General features: G+C 41.1%; 4 non-coding genes across 4 annotated transcripts; all 4 read left to right on the forward strand.

The window, feature by feature from the left end:
* Window positions 1-2,269: 2,269 nt before the first annotated feature.
* trnal-cag lies at window positions 2,270-2,352 on the forward strand. The gene has a single exon. It is a non-coding gene; the product is annotated as a tRNA-Leu (tRNA).
* Window positions 2,353-2,658: 306 nt separating this feature from the next.
* Window positions 2,659-2,740, forward strand: trnas-aga. The gene has a single exon. It is a non-coding gene; the product is annotated as a tRNA-Ser (tRNA).
* An 8,478-nt stretch (window positions 2,741-11,218) lies between these two features.
* trnal-cag lies at window positions 11,219-11,301 on the forward strand. The gene has a single exon. It is a non-coding gene; the product is annotated as a tRNA-Leu (tRNA).
* Window positions 11,302-11,607: 306 nt separating this feature from the next.
* Window positions 11,608-11,689, forward strand: trnas-aga. The gene has a single exon. It is a non-coding gene; the product is annotated as a tRNA-Ser (tRNA).
* Window positions 11,690-16,000: the final 4,311 nt, after the last annotated feature.

A 16,000-nucleotide genomic window follows, 5' to 3' on the forward strand; every position in this document is an offset into this window, starting at 1 on the left:
CTAATGTCAAGTCACAGGTGAGCTGCCTTGTTAAACCCTAAAAATAAATAATAACACGATTGCGTTGAAATGACCCATTAAGCCATTTGTAAGGATTTCCCCCATGTGGACCTGTTGTCACTCTTACCCTGATGGTTGCTGATATTTCCAGACACTTTTTCAGTCTTATCTGAGGAATTTTATCATTTATATCAGAATGGCCATATTCTGATGCCAGTTTAGCGCTCATTCAATGGCGATTTACTACTCTTTCCCATTGAAGGCCATATTGAGGTTAAATCAATGACTGGACTTTTTAATTTATAAAAACAAATGACTATTGAAAGTGCAAGTCAGTATCGTGCATAGTTGTTCTGGTCTCTGTGGTGATTTTAGAGCTTTGTTCATACTTCTACTTTTACCGCATACACTTTAAACCGATACCCAGTTACTGTGCTGTAGTCAGGATGGCCGAGCGGTCTAAGGCGCTGCGTTCAGGTCGCAGTCTCCCATGGAGGCGTGTGTTCAAATCCCACTTCTGACAGTTTTTTAGTGCCTCTCAGGAGCCATGCTGCTCAGCAGTAATAATAAGAATGATGAAATAACAACTTCACACAGTGAAATAACAATTCATAATAAACACTCTCAAATGCAGACCTTCTGGAGCTGAGCAAAGATCAAGGTTAAATAAGAAAACAGCTGGACTTAATAACAAATGAATGAGGGGAACATTTTGTGTTATTGCATTATAATGAGTTACTGCATTATCTTTCAGTTGTTAAATTTCACTTTCTGTAGGCTATGCCTGTTGGCCCATTCACTCCTAACAAGCCTGTTTTCTTCTGTCAACGTTGTCGTGGCCGAGTGGTTAAGGCGATGGACTAGAAATCCATTAGGATGTTCCTGCGCAGATTCAAATCCTGCCGACAACGAAAATGCTTTTTTTTTGACCCCTCCGGAGGTTGAAGTTTAGTCGTGTTTCTTATACCAATCGCATCCTCTCAGATCTCCGCAAGTACATAGGGATTAGTTGTCCATTTGGGATAGGACTGTAGGCCATCTGTCCCACTTCACACCTTTACACACCTGGTTATCCAGACTTTTAGCTCTATAGGCCACAGTAGCATAGGTTACAGGTTTGTAGTCAAGCCACAGATTTCAGATGAGATCCCATGATACACTCAACAATACAACAACACGATTCTCATGAATAACCATTAAGCCATTTGCTAAGATTTCCCCCATTTTGACATGTGGAAACCTGTTGTCACTCTTACCCTGACGGGAAGCTCCAGACACTTTTTTGGTCCTATCTGAGGCATTTTTAAATTCATGTCAAATTGGCCATATTCTGAAGACACTCTTATAGTCTGCAGGGTAATCGAACTGGCCACATCTAAAGTCAAGCCACAGGTAACAGGTGAGAAACCTTGTTAAACCCTAAAATTAAAATAAAAAACTTGATTGCATTGAAAATAACCATTAAGTCATTCAGGTCGCAGACTCCCCTATAGGCATGGTTGGAAACCCCCTCCTGACAACTTTTTAGCGCCTGCATGTCATGCACCTTTGTAAAATCCAGTTGAAAAATAAATGACTTAAGGTAACGTAAATGACACCTAGTTAATATGAGTAGTGAATAACTATCCTATTTTTAATATTCTGCAAAAACAGCTAGTTGATGAGAGGCTGAAAGAGAATTGCAAGAATCGCGCAATTTCACAGGCGGGCCCCAAACAGGCAAATAACAAAAATGATCTCGGAACGCAGAACTCGTCGGTCGTTGTCAGTGGATTGTATTGGCGGGAAGAACAAGAATATCGTCTGCAGGGTAATCGAAGTCGCCGCATCTAATGTCAAGTCACAGGTGAGCTGCCTTGTTAAACCCTAAAAATAAATAATAACACGATTGCGTTGAAATGACCCATTAAGCCATTTGTAAGGATTTCCCCCATGTGGACCTGTTGTCACTCTTACCCTGATGGTTGCTGATATTTCCAGACACTTTTTCAGTCTTATCTGAGGAATTTTATCATTTATATCAGAATGGCCATATTCTGATGCCAGTTTAGCGCTCATTCAATGGCGATTTACTACTCTTTCCCATTGAAGGCCATATTGAGGTTAAATCAATGACTGGACTTTTTAATTTATAAAAACAAATGACTATTGAAAGTGCAAGTCAGTATCGTGCATAGTTGTTCTGGTCTCTGTGGTGATTTTAGAGCTTTGTTCATACTTCTACTTTTACCGCATACACTTTAAACCGATACCCAGTTACTGTGCTGTAGTCAGGATGGCCGAGCGGTCTAAGGCGCTGCGTTCAGGTCGCAGTCTCCCATGGAGGCGTGGGTTCAAATCCCACTTCTGACAGTTTCTTAGTGCCTCTCAGGAGTCATGCTGCTCAGCAGTAATAATAAGAATTATGAAATAACAACTTCACACAGTGAAATAACAATTCATAATAAACACTCTCAAATGCAGACCTTCTGGAGCTGAGCAAAGATCAAGGTTAAATAAGAAAACAGCTGGACTTAATAACAAATGAATGAGGGGAACATTTTGTGTTATTGCATTATAATGAGTTACTGCATTATCTTTCAGTTGTTAAATTTCACTTTCTGTAGGCTATGCCTGTTGGCCCATTCACTCCTAACAAGCCTGTTTTCTTCTGTCAACGTTGTCGTGGCCGAGTGGTTAAGGCGATGGACTAGAAATCCATTAGGATGTTCCTGCGCAGGTTCAAATCCTGCCGACAACGAAAATGCTTTTTTTTTGACCCCTCCGGAGGTTGAAGTTTAGTCGTGTTTCTTATACCAATCGCATCCTCTCAGATCTCCGCAAGTACATAGGGATTAGTTGTCCATTTGGGATAGGACTGTAGGCCATCTGTCCCACTTCACACCTTTACACACCTGGTTATCCAGCCTTTTAGCTCTATAGGCCACAGTAGCATAGGTTACAGGTTTGTAGTCAAGCCACAGATTTCAGATGAGATCCCATGATACACTCAACAATACAACAACACGATTCTCATGAATAACCATTAAGCCATTTGCTAAGATTTCCCCCATTTTGACATGTGGAAACCTGTTGTCACTCTTACCCTGACGGGAAGCTCCAGACACTTTTTTGGTCCTATCTGAGGCATTTTTAAATTCATGTCAAATTGGCCATATTCTGAAGACACTCTTATAGTCTGCAGGGTAATCGAACTGGCCACATCTAAAGTCAAGCCACAGGTAACAGGTGAGAAACCTTGTTAAACCCTAAAATAAAAATAAAAAACTTGATTGCATTGAAAATAACCATTAAGTCATTCAGGTCGCAGACTCCCCTATAGGCATGGTTGGAAACCCCCTCCTGACAACTTTTTAGCGCCTGCATGTCATGCACCTTTGTAAAATCCAGTTGAAAAATAAATGACTTAAGGTAACGTAAATGACACCTAGTTAATATGAGTAGTGAATAACTATCCTATTTTTAATATTCTGCAAAAACAGCTAGTTGATGAGAGGCTGAAAGAGAATTGCAAGAATCGCGCAATTTCACAGGCGGGCCCCAAACAGGCAAATAACAAAAATGATCTCGGAACGCAGAACTCGTCGGTCGTTGTCAGTGGATTGTATTGGCGGGAAGAACAAGAATATCGTCTGCAGGGTAATCGAAGTCGCCGCATCTAATGTCAAGTCACAGGTGAGCTGCCTTGTTAAACCCTAAAAATAAATAATAACACGATTGCGTTGAAATGACCCATTAAGCCATTTGTAAGGATTTCCCCCATGTGGACCTGTTGTCACTCTTACCCTGATGGTTGCTGATATTTCCAGACACTTTTTCAGTCTTATCTGAGGAATTTTATCATTTATATCAGAATGGCCATATTCTGATGCCAGTTTAGCGCTCATTCAATGACGATTTACTACTCTTTCCCATTGAAGGCCATATTGAGGTTAACCTGTCTACGATATTGGTTCCCAATTGGGAATCAACCCTCCCACGTTCAGCTGAAACGGTGGCGCATGGAACGCAAAAATATTCTTACAAATATTTAACCTCCACACATTAACAAGTCCAAGTCCATAGCTCAAATGAAAGATAAACACCTTGTTCATCTAGCCAGCAAGTCAGATTTCTAAAATGTTTTACGGCGAAAACATAGCACATATATATGTAAAACCACCACCAGACACAGCTCATTTGAATAGCCAAAACATGCAATCAACAAACGCAGGATTAAAAAATAAATCGTTCACTAACCTTTTGAAAATCTTCATCAGATGACAGTAATATGACATGTTACACAGTACATTTTTTTTTTCAATAATATGCCATTTATATCCATAAATGTCCATTTACAGTGAGTTCACGTTCAGAAATTACTCAAAAATGCCCGCAGGAAATCTAGGTAGCGCGGCAAGGTAACGTAAATAGACATCATAAACTTTGACTAAATATACATGTTCTACATATAGTTAGAAAGATACACTGCTTCTTTATGCAACCGCTTTGTTAGATTTACTTTTAACGTTACAGAAATCGCACACTATTCAATATGCTGAGACGGCGCTCAGTTCCAAGCTACATTTCTACGTAATGTTGGAGTCAACAGAAACACAGATTTAAGCATAAATATTCCCTTACCTTCGATGGTCTTCGTTCAGAATGTTCTGGAAGGCTTCAGACTTACCCAATACATCGTTTGGTTTCAAGTCTTGCGTCTTTGTATTAGCTACTGCTAATAACATCAGCTGAAATGCACCCAAAACGTCCTCTGGTCCGGAAAAGTTGCGCATCAAAACTTCAAAATTACATATTATATGTCGACTAAACAGGTCAAACTAAGTGCAGAAGCAAGCTTTATGATGTTTTAGACACACAAAACAAACTTCAATCGGCCATCGTCTGCCCCTCTCTTGAGTGCTGGAACAAAGGAATGGCTGGGACCAATTCGCGCCCCTACGCACAGCCTATTTTCTCGTGGAACGCACTAATTTCACTCCCATAGGGTCAATTCTCGCGGGATTTGAACGATTCAAAGCTCTACTCAAAGAGGACATCTAGCGGAAGAGATAGAAAGTCTCCCCAGAATCATAACTGGTTGGGAAGGGTGGGGGCCATGACGTCAAAGTTGCTCCAACTTTCATGGCCACAAAAACTAGTTTGGAAGAATGCCTGCCCTGTGAGTTCTGCTATACTTACAGACATAATTCCAACGGTTTTAGAATCTTTAGAGTGTTTTCTATCCAATAATAATTTTTATTTGCATATATTAGCAATTGTTGACAGATTTTTTTTTCAGTTTACTAGGGGTACCCAATCTCTCCAAAGGGGGCATATGTCTGCCATATCCTAAACAGGTTTTAAATCAATGACTGGACTTTTTAATTTGTAAAAACAAATGACTATTGAAAGTGCAAGTCAGTATCGTGCATAGTTGTTCTGGTCTCTGTGGTGATTTTAGAGCGTTGTTCATATTTCTACTTTTAACGCATACACTTTAACCCGATACCCAGTTACTGTGCTGTAGTCAGGATGGCCGAGCGGTCTAAGGAGCTGCGTTCAGGTCGCAGTCTCCCATGGAGGCGTGGGTTCAAATCCCACTTCTGACAGTTTTTTAGTTCACACAGTGAAATAACAATTCATAATAAACACTCTCAAATGCAGACCCTATAAGAGGCATTTTTAAATTCATGTCAAATTGGCCATATTCTGAAGACACTCTTATAGTCTGCAGGGTAATCGAACTGGCCACATCTAAAGTCAAGCCACAGGTAACAGGTGAGAAACCTTGTTAAACCCTAAAAGAAAAAGAAAAACTCGATTGCATTGAAAATAACCATTAAGTCATTCAGGTCGCAGACTCCCCTATAGGCATGGTTTGAAACCCCCTCCTGACAACTTTTTAGCGCCTGCATGTCATGCACCTTTGTAAAATCCAGTTGAAAAATAAATGACTTAAGGTAACGTAAATGACACCTAGTTAACCTCTCTGATCTCCCAAACCCGGATCCGGTATCGTGACTACAGCCTCAAGCTCATTACCATAACGCAACGTTAACTATTCATGAAAATCGCAAATGAAATGAAATAAATATGCCATCTCGCAAGCTTAGCCTTTTGTAAACAACACTGTCATCTCAGATTTTCAAAATATGCTTCTCAACCATAGGAAAACAATAATTTGTGTAACAGTAGCTAGAAAACAAAGGATTTAGCGTTAGCATTAGCGTTAGCATCCAGCACGCAACATTTCAACAAAAACATAAAAGCCTTCAAATAAAATAATTTACCTTTGAAGAACTTCTGATGTTTTCAATGAGGATACTCTCAGTTGGATAGCAGATGCTCAGTTTTTCCAAAAAGATTCTTTGTGTATTAGAAATAGCTCCGTTTTATACATCACATTTGGCTACCAAAAAAAAACCGAAAATTCAGTCCTCAAAACGCAAACTTTTTTCCAAATTAACTCCATAATATCGACTGAAAACATGGCAAACGTTGTTTAGAATCAATCATCAAGGTGTTTTTCACATATCTCTTCATTGATACATCGTTCTTGGACACATGCTTTCTCCCCTGAATCAAATGGTAAAGTACAAGCAGCTGGCAATTGCGCACCGAATTCCACGCAGGACACCAGGCGGACACTTGGAAAATGTAGTCTCTTATGGTCAATCTTCCAATGATATGCCTACAAATACGTCACAATGCTGCTAAGACCTTGGGCGAACGACAGAAAGTGTAGGCTCATTCCTTGCGCAATCACAGCCATATAAGGAGACAATGGAAAACAGAGCTTCAGAAATTCTGCTAATTCCTGGTTGATGCATCATCTTGGTTTCGCCTGTAGAATGAGTTCTGGGGCACTTACAGACAAAATCTTTGCAGATTCTGAAACTTCAGAGTGTTTTCTTTCCAAAACTGTCAAGAATATGCATAGTCGAGCATCTTTTCGTGACAAAATATCGCGCTTAAAACGGGAACGTTTTTTATCCAAAAATGAAATAGCGCCCCTAGAGATCTAACAGGCTAATAACATCAGCTGAAATGCACCCAAAACGTCCTCTGGTCCGGAAAAGTTGCGCATCAAAACTTCAAAATTACATATTATATGTCGACTAAACAGGTCAAACTAAGTGCAGAAGCAAGCTTTATGATGTTTTAGACACACAAAACAAACTTCAATCGGCCATCGTCTGCCCCTCTCTTGAGTGCTGGAACAAAGGAATGGCTGGGACCAATTCGCGCCCCTACGCACAGCCTATTTTCTCGTGGAACGCACTAATTTCACTCCCATAGGGTCAATTCTCGCGGGATTTGAACGATTCAAAGCTCTACTCAAAGAGGACATCTAGCGGAAGAGATAGAAAGTCTCCCCAGAATCATAACTGGTTGGGAAGGGTGGGGGCCATGACGTCAAAGTTGCTCCAACTTTCATGGCCACAAAAACTAGTTTGGAAGAATGCCTGCCCTGTGAGTTCTGCTATACTTACAGACATAATTCCAACGGTTTTAGAATCTTTAGAGTGTTTTCTATCCAATAATAATTTTTATTTGCATATATTAGCAATTGTTGACAGATTTTTTTTTCAGTTTACTAGGGGTACCCAATCTCTCCAAAGGGGGCATATGTCTGCCATATCCTAAACAGGTTTTAAATCAATGACTGGACTTTTTAATTTGTAAAAACAAATGACTATTGAAAGTGCAAGTCAGTATCGTGCATAGTTGTTCTGGTCTCTGTGGTGATTTTAGAGCGTTGTTCATATTTCTACTTTTAACGCATACACTTTAACCCGATACCCAGTTACTGTGCTGTAGTCAGGATGGCCGAGCGGTCTAAGGAGCTGCGTTCAGGTCGCAGTCTCCCATGGAGGCGTGGGTTCAAATCCCACTTCTGACAGTTTTTTAGTTCACACAGTGAAATAACAATTCATAATAAACACTCTCAAATGCAGACCCTATAAGAGGCATTTTTAAATTCATGTCAAATTGGCCATATTCTGAAGACACTCTTATAGTCTGCAGGGTAATCGAACTGGCCACATCTAAAGTCAAGCCACAGGTAACAGGTGAGAAACCTTGTTAAACCCTAAAAGAAAAAGAAAAACTCGATTGCATTGAAAATAACCATTAAGTCATTCAGGTCGCAGACTCCCCTATAGGCATGGTTTGAAACCCCCTCCTGACAACTTTTTAGCGCCTGCATGTCATGCACCTTTGTAAAATCCAGTTGAAAAATAAATGACTTAAGGTAACGTAAATGACACCTAGTTAACCTCTCTGATCTCCCAAACCCGGATCCGGTATCGTGACTACAGCCTCAAGCTCATTACCATAACGCAACGTTAACTATTCATGAAAATCGCAAATGAAATGAAATAAATATGCCATCTCGCAAGCTTAGCCTTTTGTAAACAACACTGTCATCTCAGATTTTCAAAATATGCTTCTCAACCATAGGAAAACAATAATTTGTGTAACAGTAGCTAGAAAACAAAGGATTTAGCGTTAGCATTAGCGTTAGCATCCAGCACGCAACATTTCAACAAAAACATAAAAGCCTTCAAATAAAATAATTTACCTTTGAAGAACTTCTGATGTTTTCAATGAGGATACTCTCAGTTGGATAGCAGATGCTCAGTTTTTCCAAAAAGATTCTTTGTGTATTAGAAATAGCTCCGTTTTATACATCACATTTGGCTACCAAAAAAAAACCGAAAATTCAGTCCTCAAAACGCAAACTTTTTTCCAAATTAACTCCATAATATCGACTGAAAACATGGCAAACGTTGTTTAGAATCAATCATCAAGGTGTTTTTCACATATCTCTTCATTGATACATCGTTCTTGGACACATGCTTTCTCCCCTGAATCAAATGGTAAAGTACAAGCAGCTGGCAATTGCGCACCGAATTCCACGCAGGACACCAGGCGGACACTTGGAAAATGTAGTCTCTTATGGTCAATCTTCCAATGATATGCCTACAAATACGTCACAATGCTGCTAAGACCTTGGGCGAACGACAGAAAGTGTAGGCTCATTCCTTGCGCAATCACAGCCATATAAGGAGACAATGGAAAACAGAGCTTCAGAAATTCTGCTAATTCCTGGTTGATGCATCATCTTGGTTTCGCCTGTAGAATGAGTTCTGGGGCACTTACAGACAAAATCTTTGCAGATTCTGAAACTTCAGAGTGTTTTCTTTCCAAAACTGTCAAGAATATGCATAGTCGAGCATCTTTTCGTGACAAAATATCGCGCTTAAAACGGGAACGTTTTTTATCCAAAAATGAAATAGCGCCCCTAGAGATCTAACAGGCTAATAACATCAGCTGAAATGCACCCAAAACGTCCTCTGGTCCGGAAAAGTTGCGCATCAAAACTTCAAAATTACATATTATATGTCGACTAAACAGGTCAAACTAAGTGCAGAAGCAAGCTTTATGATGTTTTAGACACACAAAACAAACTTCAATCGGCCATCGTCTGCCCCTCTCTTGAGTGCTGGAACAAAGGAATGGCTGGGACCAATTCGCGCCCCTACGCACAGCCTATTTTCTCGTGGAACGCACTAATTTCACTCCCATAGGGTCAATTCTCGCGGGATTTGAACGATTCAAAGCTCTACTCAAAGAGGACATCTAGCGGAAGAGATAGAAAGTCTCCCCAGAATCATAACTGGTTGGGAAGGGTGGGGGCCATGACGTCAAAGTTGCTCCAACTTTCATGGCCACAAAAACTAGTTTGGAAGAATGCCTGCCCTGTGAGTTCTGCTATACTTACAGACATAATTCCAACGGTTTTAGAATCTTTAGAGTGTTTTCTATCCAATAATAATTTTTATTTGCATATATTAGCAATTGTTGACAGATTTTTTTTTCAGTTTACTAGGGGTACCCAATCTCTCCAAAGGGGGCATATGTCTGCCATATCCTAAACAGGTTTTAAATCAATGACTGGACTTTTTAATTTGTAAAAACAAATGACTATTGAAAGTGCAAGTCAGTATCGTGCATAGTTGTTCTGGTCTCTGTGGTGATTTTAGAGCGTTGTTCATATTTCTACTTTTAACGCATACACTTTAACCCGATACCCAGTTAATGTGCTGTAGTCAGGATGGCCGAGCGGTCTAAGGAGCTGCGTTCAGGTCGCAGTCTCCCATGGAGGCGTGGGTTCAAATCCCACTTCTGACAGTTTTTTAGTTCACACAGTGAAATAACAATTCATAATAAACACTCTCAAATGCAGACCCTATAAGAGGCATTTTTAAATTCATGTCAAATTGGCCATATTCTGAAGACACTCTTATAGTCTGCAGGGTAATCGAACTGGCCACATCTAAAGTCAAGCCACAGGTAACAGGTGAGAAACCTTGTTAAACTCTAAAAGAAAAAGAAAAACTCGATTGCATTGAAAATAACCATTAAGTCATTCAGGTCGCAGACTCCCCTATAGGCATGGTTTGAAACCCCCTCCTGACAACTTTTTAGCGCCTGCATGTCATGCACCTTTGTAAAATCCAGTTGAAAAATAAATGACTTAAGGTAACGTAAATGACACCTAGTTAATATGAGTAGTGAATAACTAACATATTTTTAATATTCTGCAAAAACAGCTAGTTGATGAGAGGCTGAAAGAGAATTGCAAGAATCGAGCAAATTTCACAGGCGGGCCCCAAACAGGCAAATAACAAAAATAATCTCGGAACGCAGAACTCGTCGGTCGTTGTCAGTGGATTGTATTGGCGGGAAGAACAAAAATATCGTCTGCAGGGTAATCGAAGTCGCCGCATCTAATGTCAAGTCACAGGTGAGCTGCCTTGTTAAACCCTAAAAATAAATAATAACACGATTGCGTTGAAATGACCCATTAAGCCATTTGTAAGGATTTCCCTCATGTGGACCTGTTGTCACTCTTACCCTGATGGTTGCTGATATTTCCAGACACTTTTTCAGTCTTATCTGAGGAATTTTATCATTTATATCAGAATGGCCATATTCTGATGCCAGTTTAGCGCTCATTCAATGGCGATTTACTACTCTTTCCCATTGAAGGCCATATTGAGGTTAAATCAATGACTGGACTTTTTAATTTATAAAAACAAATGACTATTGAAAGTGCAAGTCAGTATCGTGCATAGTTGTTCTGGTCTCTGTGGTGATTTTAGAGCGTTGTTCATATTTCTACTTTTACCGCATACACTTTAACCCGATACCCAGTTACTGTGCTGTAGTCAGGATGGCCGAGCGGTCTAAGGCGCTGCGTTCAGGTCGCAGTCTCCCATGGAGGCGTGGGTTCAAATCCCACTTCTGACAGTTTTTTAGTGCCTCTCAGGAGTCATGCTGCTCAGCAGTAATAATAAGAATGATGAAATAACAACTTCACACAGTGAAATAACAATTCATAATAAACACTCTCAAATGCAGACCTTCTGGAGCTGAGCAAAGATCAAGGTTAAATAAGAAAACAGCTGGACTTAATAACAAATGAATGAGGGGAACATTTTGTGTTATTGCATTATAATGAGTTACTGCATTATCTTTCAGTTGTTAAATTTCACTTTCTGTAGGCTATGCCTGTTGGCCCATTCACTCCTAACAAGCTTGTTTTCTTTTGTCAACGTTGTCGTGGCCGAGTGGTTAAGGCGATGGACTAGAAATCCATTAGGATTTTCCTGCGCAGGTTCAAATCCTGCCGACAACGAAAATGCATTTTTTTGACCCCTCCGGAGGTTGAAGTTTAGTCGTGTTTCTTATACCAATCGCATCCTCTCAGATCTCCGCAAGTACATAGGGATTAGTTGTCCATTTGGGATAGGACTGCAGGCCATCTGTCCCACTTCACACCTTTACACACCTGGTTATCCAGCCTTCTAGCTCTATAGGCCACAGTAGCCTATAAGCTAACTAAAAAGCAGCATTCCCCAAGAGAGGATGACTTTCACTTTAGCAGTGATAAATTCATGAACTTCTTTGAGGAAAAGATTATGATTATTAGAAAGCAAATTACGGACTCTTCCTTAAATCTGCGTATTCCTTCAAAGCTCAGTTGTCCTGAGTCTGCACAACTCTGCCAGGACCTAGGATCAAGAGAGACACTCAAGTGTTTTAGTACTATATCTCTTGACACAATGATGAAAATAATCATGGCCTCTAAACCTTCAAGCTGCATACTGGACCCTATTCCAACTAAACTACTGAAAGAGCTGCTTCCTGTGCTTGGCCCTCCTATGTTGAACATAATAAACGGCTCTCTATCCACCGGATGTGTACCAAACTCACTAAAAGTGGCAGTAATAAAGCCTCTCTTGAAAAAGCCAAACCTTGACCCAGAAAATATAAAAAACTATCGGCCTATATCGAATCTTCCATTCCTCTCAAAAATTTTAGAAAAGGCTGTTGCGCAACAACTCACTGCCTTCCTGAAGACAAACAATGTATACGAAATGCTTCAGTCTGGTTTTAGACCCCATCATAGCACTGAGACGGCACTTGTGAAGGTGGTAAATTACATTTTAATGGCATCGGACCGAGGCTCTGCATCTGTCCTCGTGCTCCTAGACCTTAGTGCTGCTTTTGATACCATCGATCACCACATTCTTTTGGAGAGATTGGAAACCCAAATTGGTCTACACGGACAAGTTCTGGCCTGGTTTAGATCTTATCTGTCGGAAAGATATCAGTTTGTCTCTGTGAATGGTCTGTCCTCTGACAAATCAACTGTAAATTTCGGTGTTCCTCAAGGTTCCGTTTTAGGACCACTATTGTTTTCACTATATATTTTACCTCTTGGGGATGTTATTCGAAAACATAATGTTAACTTTCACTGCTATGCGGATGACACACAGCTGTACATTTCAATTAAACATGGTGAAGCCCCAAAATTGCCCTTGCTAGAAGAATGTGTTTCAGACATAAGGAAGTGGATGGCTGCAAACTTTCTACTTTTAAACTCGGACAAAACAGAGATGCTTGTTCTAGGTCCCAAGAAACAAAGAGATCTTCTGTTGAATCTGACAATTAATCTTAATGGTTGTACAGTCGTCTCAAATAAAACTGTGAAGGACCTCGGCGTTACTCTGGACCCTGATCTCTCTTTTGAAGAACATATCAAGACCATTTCAAGGACAGCTTTTTTCCATCTACGTAACATTGCAAAAATCAGGAACTTTCTGTCCAAAAATGATGCAGAAAAATTAATCCATGCTTTTGTCACTTCCAGGTTAGACTACTGCAATGCTCTACTTTCCGGCTACCCGGATAAAGCACTAAATAAACTTCAGTTAGTGCTAAATACGGCTGCTAGAATCCTGACTAGAACCAAAAAATTTGATCATATTACTCCAGTGCTAGCCTCTCTACACTGGCTTCCTGTCAAAGCAAGGGCTGATTTCAAGGTTTTACTGCTAACCTACAAAGCATTACATGGGCTTGCTCCTATCTATCTCTCTGATTTGGTCCTGCCGTACATACCTACACGTACGCTACGGTCACAAGACGCAGGCCTCCTAATTGTCCCTAGAATTTTTAAGCAAACAGCTGGAGGCAGGGCTTTCTCCTATAGAGCTCCATTTTTATGGAACGGTCTGCCTACCCATGTCAGAGACGCAAACTCGGTCTCAACCTTTAAGTCTCTACTGAAGACTCATCTCTTCAGTGGGTCATATGATTGAGTGTAGTCTGGCCCAGGAGTGGGAGGGTGAACGGAAAGGCTCTGGAGCAACGAACCACCCTTGCTGTCTCTGCCTGGCCGGTTCCCCTCTTTCCACTGGGATTCTCTGCCTCTAACCCTATTACAGGGGCTGAGTCACTGGCTTTACTGGGGCTCTCTCATGCCGTCCCTGGAGGGGGTGCGTCACCTGAGTGGGTTGAGTCACTGATGTGGTCATCCTGTCTGTGGGTTGCCCCCCCCCCCCCCCCCCCCTTAAGTTGTGCCGTGGCGGAGGTCTTTGTGGGCTATACTCAGCCTTGTCTCAGGATGGTATGTTGGTGGTTGAAGATATCCCTCTAGTGGTGTGGGGGCTGTGCTTTGGCAAAGTGGGTGGGGTTATATCCTTCCTGTTTGGCCCTGTCCGGGGGTGTCCTCGGAGTGGGCCACAGTGTCTCCTGACCCCTCCTGTCTCAGCCTCCAGTATTTATGCTGCAGTAGTTTATGTGTCGGGGGGCTAGGGTCAGTTTGTTATATCTGGAGTACTTCTCCTGTCCTATTCGGTGTCCTGTGTGAATCTAAGTGTGCGTTCTCTAATTCTCTCCTTCTCTCTTTCTCTCTCTCGGAGGACCTGAGCCCTAGGACCATGCCCCAGGACTACCTGACATGATGACTCCTTGCTGTCCCCAGTCCACCTGACTGTGCTGCTGCTCCAGTTTCAACTATTCTGCCTTATTATTATTCGACCATGCTGGTCATTTATGAACATTTGAACATCTTGACCATGTTTTGTTATAATCTCCACCCGGCACAGCCAGAAGAGGACTGGCCATCCCACATATGCTCTCTCTAATTCTCTCTTTCTTTCTCTCTCTCGGAGGACCTGAGCCCTAGGACCATGCCCCAGGAATACCTGACATGATGACTCCTTGCTGTCCCCAGTCCACCTGACTGTGCTGCTGCTCCAGTTTCAACTATTCTGCCTTATTATTATTCGACCATGCTGGTCATTTATGAACATTTGAACATCTTGACCATGTTTTGTTATAATCTCCACCCGGCACAGCCAGAAGAGGACTGGCCACCCCACATAGCCTGGTTCCTCTCTAGGTTTCTTCCTAGGTTTTGGCCTTTCTAGGGAGTTTTTCCTAGCCACCGTGCTTCTTCACCTGCATTGCTTGCTGTTTGGGGTTTTAGGCTGGGTTTCTGTACAGCACTTTGAGATATCAGCTGATGTACGAAGGGCTATATAAAATACATTTGATTGATTGAGTAGCATAGGTTACAGGTTTGTAGTCAAGCCACAGATTTCAGGTGAGATCCCATGATACACTCAACAATACAACAACACGATTCTCATGAATAACCATGAAGCCATTTGCTAAGATTTCCCCCATTTTGACATGTGGAAACCTGTTGTCACTCTTACCCTGACGGGAAGCTCCAGACACTTTTTTGGTCCTATCTGAGGCATTTTTAAATTCATGTCAAATTGGCCATATTCTGAAGACACTCTTATAGTCTGCAGGGTAATCGAACTGGCCACATCTAAAGTCAAGCCACAGGTAACAGGTGAGAAACCTTGTTAAACCCTAAAAGAAAAAGAAAAAACTTGATTGCATTGAAAATAACCATTAAGTCATTCAGGTCGCAGACTCCCCTATAGGCATGGTTTGAAACCCCCTCCTGACAACTTTTTAGCGCCTGCATGTCATGCACCTTTGTAAAATCCAGTTGAAAAATAAATGACTTAAGGTAACGTAAATGACACCTAGTTAATATGAGTAGTGAATAACTATCGTATTTTTAATATTCTGCAAAAACAGCTAGTTGATGAGAGGCTGAAAGAGAATTGCAAGAATCGCGCAATTTCACAGGCGGGCCCCAAACAGGCAAATAACAAAAATAATCTCGGAACGCAGAACTCGTCGGTCGTTGTCAGTGGATTGTATTGGCGGGAAGAACAAAAATATCGTCTGCAGGGTAATCGAAGTCGCCGCATCTAATGTCAAGTCACAGGTGAGCTGCCTTGTTAAACCCTAAAAATAAATAATAACACGATTGCGTTGAAATGACCCATTAAGCCATTTGTAAGGATTTCCCCCATGTGGACCTGTTGTCACTCTTACCCTGATGGTTGCTGATATTTCCAGACACTTTTTCAGTCTTATCTGAGGAATTTTATCATTTATATCAGAATGGCCATATTCTGATGCCAGTTTAGCGCTCATTCAATGGCGATTTACTACTCTTTCCCATTGAAGGCCATATTGAGGTTAAATCAATGACTGGACTTTTTAATTTATAAAAACAAATGACTATTGAAAGTGCAAGTCAGTATCGTGCATAGTTGTTCTGGTCTCTGTG

Source organism: Oncorhynchus mykiss, unplaced genomic scaffold (genome assembly GCF_013265735.2).
Source record: "Oncorhynchus mykiss isolate Arlee unplaced genomic scaffold, USDA_OmykA_1.1 un_scaffold_284, whole genome shotgun sequence".
Classification (NCBI taxonomy): Eukaryota; Metazoa; Chordata; class Actinopteri; order Salmoniformes; family Salmonidae; genus Oncorhynchus; species Oncorhynchus mykiss.